Genomic DNA, 8,487 nt, shown 5'->3' on the forward strand with positions numbered 1-8,487 from the left:
TTTCCCTGGACCCCAGACTAGGGCCCACCCTCAGCCAAAGAGTTCTGACAAATCCATCCTTTAACTTCCTCTTATGGCACCCTGTCTGTAGGGTCATCCTGTCTGCCACTCAAATCTTGGTGGCTCTGTGCTCACCATTAGGGAACTATGAGCAACGGCATCATGGCCATGAGTCCCGACGTCAACCCAGTGCATCCACTGCACACCATGCCTGTGATTCATTAGAGTTGTTTTCTTGTTCCAGAGCTGGTTTCCACTTACAGTAAGCCCAAGTGGAAGGGACAGCGAGTGTGTTCAAACAGGCTTTCCTCAGTCGGGAGCAGGATGGTTTTGTCAGAAAGGCTTTTGTCTGGCCTTTTGGTTATATGGCGTCCTCTGGGAAGAAGGGGATGGTGAAGGGACAGGCTGCATCACCAGGCTGTGACCTGAGGGTACAGATATGCCTACCACATCCCCACCATCCCCACCACCACCACCAAGGCATACCCCACCTCCTGGATGGTGCAGTGTCTAAGACCCACCATTAACAATCACCTAGAACAGCCGCGTTGATAACACCCCCAGCTTTGAAGTTAGGCCGACTAGGTTCAAACCTATGAGCTGGATGATGTCAGACAAGTGGCTTAATCCCTCTGGGCCTCCGTTTCCTCAGTTACTTTTCCGTAGCTACATGCAGTTTTCTGTAGTTACATGCAAGTCCCTCTGCTTCCTCTCCAGAGAGGAATTGGACCTTGAGACCTACCATCAATGGAAGGGATTCTGATCTTGTGCAGGGTAGCAGGGACCGCTCTCTCAGATCACTCCAGCTTGTTCCATCTACAAGTGAGACTAATGGATCAAAGCCTCCCCTGTGTGGCTCCTGGCGCCCTCTGCTGGCCTCGTCAGGAAAGACAATTGCAGCAGGTGGACACTGGGGTGAAGGGGACAAATTCCTTAAGTTTGACCACTGGGGTGTTGCTAGCTCTCCTTCCCAGGGACAGAAGCCTGAGGTAGACAACTGGGTAAGAAATAGTGAATGAGACTCCACTAGCACTACATCTGTGCCCCCAGAACACGAGTCCTGCCCTCTGCCTAACCCCAGCCCCAAGTCCCCTCCCACAGCATCTTATCCTGGCTTTTATGCATGCTCGTGCTAGGTGCAGAGTGTGGCATAGACTGGGTTGGCCTTTCCCTCTCTCCCATTGCAATGTTCCATAACCAGTGGCCCATAGGTGGAACCAAGCCCTCGCTGGGGCTCTGCTCTGGGGAAAGTGATTTGAAAATGCAATCAGTGGGGCTGGAACATTCCATTCCTAAGCTAAGCAGTTGCCAAGTTCAGCATGTAAATGAGCTGTCTGCAGCATAACAGCCTTGCAGGCTTGGTCTGGGGGCCCTTGGGGCGGGGAGGGGCAGCAGGCAGACCCAATATTTCTTAGTTACCTTGAGAAATGAGGATGGCCAGATTTCCTCTGCTCAGCAGGAAAGGAATCAACACGTATGGAGTAACGACTGTGTGCTGAGTACCTTGTATACTGTGTCATCTACTCTTGCCGACTAGCCTGTGACAATGGTATTTAAAGTTCTGTTTTATAGTTGAGGAAATGAGGCCCAGAGATTAATTTAACTGTCCAATGTTACACCAGTGTGGTTTAAGTGCATGATGTGTGACTAAAGGCAGCATCCTACTCCACACACTACTCCATCACCTGGACCTCTTTTCCCACCACGGTACCAGACGCTTCTCTCTCTCCCTCAATCTCTGTCTCCTAGTCTCACTTGCTCCCAACTCACCCATGGTAAACTCTCCCTGAGAGATAGGCATTGCCGAGGTCTTTCCAAGCTCTAAGTTTGTATGAGTTCCCCTGCACCCTTCTGCTCTGCCTTACCAATCGTGGGATTATGCTTCTGCTGTGCCCTGAGTGCACGTCTCCTCCTCTCAGAGAGGACACAATGGCAGCACCTTGTTGGCTGATCGCCAGGAGTAGTGGACATAGAGCGTTAGCCCATGGCTCAGCAGACACCCTGTCTTCAGGAGGCTGTGGTGACGCCAGGACGCCAGGCAGTTTCTGCAGAGGAGGACCTGCTCATCCTGTACCCAGTCAGTGCCAGGTGGGGTTGGGACTTCCGGTTGGTGTTGCTTGTTACCCCAGACCACAGGAGAGGCCCTAGGGACACCAGGGCCAGGGTTTCTAGACATTTCCCTGATTCTAGCAGCCCTGCCATATGTCGGGTCGGTGAGAAGTGAGATCTCTTAGGACTTGGGCTTGGAGGGTCACAGGGCAAAGCAGGAAGCATCTCAATTTTTCTAGCAAATATACTGCACAGGCTTCCTCCTTCTCTTGCGCCCTCACCTTGAGGGTCACAGGTCTGAGACTCTTGTAAGCAGGCCCTCCAAGGCCTGGGTCAGCACCGGGAATTAGCAGGGATTATCATCTCTGAACAACATGCTTCACCACTGCTTTTGTTAACTGACGCAGAAAGGGAGCAACTCCCGTGGTGTGGAGGGCTGACGAGAGGTAACGCCACAGACTGCATTCTGGAACACGCTGGGGGGAAGGAGAGGCCTGCTGGTACACATGGCCACAGTTCCGCATGCATTCTGGGGAGGAGGAGTGTTTGGGCCAGTGTGTGACGGGGTACAACGCGGGGTCTACTGTCCAGCAGCCTCCACACGGTTTGTCACTTGCCGTCTTCTCCCAGAAAACAGCACCGAGCAACTGCAGCCCTGATAGGCCACTTGCCGGGACTCCAGTTTGTCCATATTTTCTAGAATATGGTCAGTGTCTCAGGCAACGCAGGGCAGAGAGGCCTGGATGCCTCTCGAGCCTGGTCACTAGATACAGAGGCAGATGTGCACCATGGCAGAGAAGGAACCCATGGTCAGGGTGAGATTGGGGGCCTCTGCTCTGCCAGGCGGTGTGACTGCTCACATTCCTGGTCTTGGTTTTCTTCCTGCACCTCTGTGAGTTTTGGCCACTGTGTCTTTAAGGTTTGTGCCAGCTGTAAAGCTCTGTGACTTAAGGTATCACAGCAAAGCAGAGAGAAAAAAAAGTGTGGGAAGAATCAAAGAATCACCCAGAGGTCAAAACCAGTGCAGTGGCAATCAGAATTTTCCATGGAAATGCCCCAAGCTATGTACACTGCAGAACAACCAAACAATAGACCCCCTGGCCAGAGGACTTTTCCACATGCCTTATCTTGGTAACAGGGAATAGAATCTGTACCTGGAAGCAAATGAATGGTTTGTGGATAGGCTTGGCTCCTACAGGAGACTTTTGCCAGGTCCCTGGCAGGTGACTGGAGCCTGAGCTTCCCCAATGATGTATAAGAGGCAGGGCTGGGGGCACTGGTCCAGGCCCTCAGCTTCAAGTTGCCAAAGAGGCTTGAAGGCCAAGAAGAACCATGTCTCTAATAATTCCAAGAGACCTTTGGTGGGGAAAAACTGTGATGGAAGGAGCTTCTGCCAAAGCATGATATGAACAATAGATGGTCTTCCAAGCCTTAACTATTGCACTGCATCAGGTACTCTTCACGTAATTGTGTGGACAATGTCTCTCTGATTCCTTCTCACCAACCAACACCTGGCCTGGTCACTGTGAAACACACACACACACACACACACACACGGCGTAGCAAAGATCTGCAGGATCCCTGTGGATCCCACCCATGCTCCTGATGATTAGATCTGCCACAGGGACTTTCTTGCTTTCTTTGCCAACTGAAAGATTTAGCGAACTATCCAGGAGCCTAATAACGTTTACTAAGGGGGTGGGAAGTGTCCGAAAGTATGGTTTGGCAATCACATGATCCATTGGGCAGGACTAACACTTGGAATATGTTCTACATTCTTTGATAAAAGAAAACTTCGGTCTCCTTCCTCTTTCATTTCGATCTTTCTTTCCCAAAAACATTTGTAGATTAGCTCACCTCTTTGCTGGTTCTCATTCTGTTATTCAATGGGTATATAACATGGATGCGTACATGTGGGGTGTGTATTCAAACTTCATCCTGATTCTAAGTCATGGACCATTAATAATGCCTGGCTGCAAAATGAAGGAGCCACTAAATATTATACTATTTATAAGTAATCTGTTGCCCAAGGCACTGAGCTACTTAATAAAACCTCCAATTAATGTGTAACTTTAAAAATAGATCATTCAACAAATGATAGGCTTCCAGAAGCATAACTTAAGGTGTTCTGTTTACTTCTCTACTTAAATGCAGGTGAGAGAAGAGTAAATGAATACAAATAATGAAAAATAAGATGTACTGAGCCGAGCATTCCTTTACATGCAAATTCCTCTGCATGCATTATCTCTTTTGGTTATCATAGTATCCCTATTAGAGAGACACTATTAATAGTGCCTTTTTACAGATAAAGAAACTGAAGCTTAGAAATATTTACATAATTAACCCAAGGTTATGTGCTGGAATTCAAACCCAAGTGCCTACAACGCTGAATACTGCATCTCCTGGGTAGCACGGGTGAAGTTAAGGCTGTACCTTTGTGCTAGAATATCAAATTGCCTGAATGCAAGTAAGGACTCTGCTTAATTGGCTGATGTGGTTACTTAAAGAATACAATGGGTAAAGGTGAGACTGGGGACTACTCAGGTTTTACGGCAAAGACCTTGAGACAGAGAGACAGCCAAGTGCTCAGTAACCCACAGTTAAGGTCTGGCAGCTGGAATGCCCTATTCACCTGTCACCAGAGGTGATGTGAGGACAGCCCAGTTCAGGGAATGGCAGGTGGATATGTGGTTTCTCAAGACGTCCAAGTCAGACACATTAAAACTGTCTCACACCCTTATTCGGAGAGATAACCACAGATTCCTTTGGGCCGAGCTTTGGGAATTGCACAATGACCATCATCCTGTCCTTTAGGGAGGGCTGGACCCTACCTGCTGTTCAGTTCCATAGTCTAGGGTGAAAAATGCAGAGGCTCTGTTCTGTGGGCCCCAAATGCTTTCCACCCACTCTGGACTACCCAGAGTCACATACACAGCCTGAGAGTGAGTTCTGCCTGTCTCCTTAGCACTTGACTTGACGCTTTGAAAGCAATAGTAGGAAGACAAGATATCAGGAACATGCTTTGTGGGTGGGTGAGTGAGAGACTGGCCAGGCATGGATGCAGGGGAAAAGAAAAGAGAACGCAGGGTGCATGAAAGGGAGATGGGGAAAGGCCAGGACTCAGCCTGAAGCTAAATCAGGTCACAGAAATTTATCATTTAGTGTGGTCTCCGTGCCACATTCTTCTATTATCACAGCTCCCTCCCACGAGAGCTGGAGTGGACCTTCAAAATGCAAGTCCCTCCAGAAAACAGGGGCCTTCAATCATTACTGTCCCAAAAGACTGGGAGTCCAGCTCTCTATTCCTGCTTAAGGCCCTCCGCCTCCCCTGATCATGATCAGCCAGCAATAGTCATGTCATTAGCAAGGGGTTACATTTCATTGGGTTGAGAGATGAGCTCAAGTATCCCACTAGACAGAGGAATCTCATCAGAGGAAAGCTCAGATGCCCTGGTTTATTTCAATCAGGGGCTGCAGACTATGTGCTGGAGCACCTAGATCCTCCCGTGGCTGAGAAGTTTTAGAATCTCAAGTCTGGAGAGAAGAATGAAACTCAGCGGAGAGGGGCTGAATTCCCAAATACCCCTCTTTTGAGGAGGATGTGACCTGGCCCTCCCTTAGCTGCTGGAGATCGCCAGACCCCTCTGACAGCCCCAGGAGCCCTGGGAACTGTCCAGCGGCTGTCTGCTGAACCACAGGGGCAGTTGTCCCTCCATTGCCAGAGGAGACCTGTGCCAGAGGAGGTGGAACCAGGAGCGGAGCTGCCGTGTGTGACCTGAAAGCATTCGCATTCTTAATGCTCATGGTTGGCTCATTTCAAATAATCCCAAGGGCTTAAAGAGGCCCGCTGTGGGGCAGGGAATGTCTCCTTGATGCAAGGTTCAGACCAAAGGGAGCAGGTTAATCTAGATGGGAACTTAGAGGCCCTGACGGGGTGGGGACACAAAGCTAGCTGAGAGTATGATCAAGGGTCAAGTCTTGTCCTCACAGCAGCCCACCTCTGCAGGCAGTGCTCCGTACAATATTTAGTCATAAACTCTTTTTTTTTTTTTTTGACAGGCAGAGAGACAAAGGTCTTCCTTTGCCGTTGGTTCACCCTCCAACGGCCGCTGTGGCTGGCCCACTGCGCTGATCCGAAGGCAGGAGCCAGGTGCTAATCCTGGTCTCCCATGCGGGTGCAGGGCCCAAGCACCTGGGCCATCCTCCACTGCACTCCCGGGCCACAGCAGAGAGCTGGCCTGGAAGAGGGGCAACCGGGACAGAATCCGGTGCCCTGACTGGGACTAGAACCTGGTGTGCCGGCGCCGCAGGCAAAGGATTAGCCTATTGAGCCGCGGCGCCGGCAGTCATAAACTCTTACTACCAGCTGCCAGTTGTATGTCTTTCCATGTCACTATGTCATGTTAAAAGTGTTACTGAGAGGCCAGTGCTGTGGCACAGTGGGTTAACACCCTGACCTGAGGCACCGGCATCCCATATGGGTGCCGGTTCTAGTCCCAGCTGTTCCTCTTCTGATCCAGCTCTCTGCTGTGGCCTGGGAAAGCAGTAGAAGATGGCCCAAGTCCTTGGGCCTCTGCACCCGTATGGGAGACTCAGAGGAAGCTCCTGGCTCCTGGCTTCGGATCAGAGCAGCTCCGGCCATTGTGGTCATCTGGGGAGTGAACGAGCTGATGAAGGACCTCTCTCTCTGTCTCTCTCTCTCTCTTTGTAACTCTGTCTTTCAAATAAATAGAATAAATATTTTTTAAAAAGCGTCATTGAGTCTTGGACAGGTGCCAGTGCCTGTTCTAAGTGGTTCATATATATTACTCTTTTGGTCCTCTCAAGAATCATGTGATGCAGGAATTTGCATCATCTCCACCTCCCTGATGAGGACATGGAGGCCCAGAGAGGTTAAGTGGTCTCCCCAGGGTTGATCAGTGGAAGAGCCAGGACACAGACACAGGTGAGCTGACTCTGGAGGCCCCTCTCTTGCCCTCTGCACACTTGAGCCTTCATTTTTGCAGAGTCGAAAGAACTCAAACGAGGACAAATTTTGTGAAGGTAAAGATGGTTTAAGGTGTCAAGTGTCTTGTGTCCTTGACAATAACCCATCAGAACACAACAGCTAACTAGGCCTTGAGATCTTTGGGGTCAGTGTCATTCAACTTCCAGACTCTTATGCTCCTCACCCCAGTAATGAAGGATTCTCAAGTGTGCTCGTCATCACTGTACCCTCAGGACAATGCTTCCATAGCAGGACACTTCCAGGAGAGGAAAAGAAACTTCTTGCTGCCCATAGATGAAAATCAGTCATTCATTGGCAGTTGTTTCACGTGAGTGAAGGCTACATTGGCTTAACTCAATACTTTCCCATACAACCAAAATTTTCCATAAGAAACTTTTCTAAAATAAAAGATGAGGGGAGGCAGAGCAAGATGCCAGCTGAGTTAGGTGCTCCAGCAGGCACCTTCCCACAGAGACACGTATTTGAGCAGCCATTCGTGCACCAATCAAACTTTACCATCACTAGAGAAGCCAGGTAAGAGACCATGGTGCCTTATTTTAGCACAATAACCTTATTTTTTTTAATTTACTAAGGAAAAAAGAATAGATTACATGCATTTCATAGGTAAAATTCTATGAAGATAATCATACTTCACTTACTCCCTTTCTCCCTCCTTCAATCCTCCTCTTTTCTTCCTTTTTTAAATTTAATTTTTGCAAATACATAATTTCAGTCCCCTCTTTTATCACAGGCTTAATTCCCCAGTAACCATAATATAAAACAAATAAAAAGTAGGAAGACCACAGTTCCACAGGAATATAAACAAGGACTAAAAATAAAAATCAACTCACAAGATGTCCATTTTCTTCCTATACTTCTTTGTATCCTGTATTAACTACTACATATAAGAGAAAGCATGTGATATTTGTCTTTTTTCGGACTGGCTTATTTCACCAACCATAATGGTTTCCAGTTGCATCTGGTTCCGGATCTTAGTGGAAATGCTTCCAACTTTTCCCTATTCAGTACGATGCTCCCTGTGGGTTTGTCATATATTGCCTTGTGTCGAGGAACATTCCTTCTATGTCCAATTTGGTTAAGTTTTTTTGTTTAATCATGAAAGGATATTGTATTTTATTATGTTCTTTCTGTATCTATTGAGATAATCATATGGCTTTCACTCTTCAATTTGTTAATGTGATCTATCATATTTATTAATTTACACATGTTGAACCATCCCACTACATACCAGGGATAAATTCCACATGGTCTGGGTGAGTGGTCTTTCTGATGTGTTGTCAGATTGGATTTGATTAGCTAGTATTTTGTTGAGGATTTTTGTGTCTGTTCATCATAGGTATTGGCCCATAGTTCTTTCTTTCTTGTATATTTTTCTGGTTTTGGAATTAAGGTAATGCTGGCATCATAGAAGTTTGGAAGGATTCTTTCCC

This window comes from Lepus europaeus, chromosome 1 (genome assembly GCF_033115175.1).
Source record: "Lepus europaeus isolate LE1 chromosome 1, mLepTim1.pri, whole genome shotgun sequence".
In the NCBI taxonomy this organism is placed as follows: domain Eukaryota; kingdom Metazoa; phylum Chordata; class Mammalia; order Lagomorpha; family Leporidae; genus Lepus; species Lepus europaeus.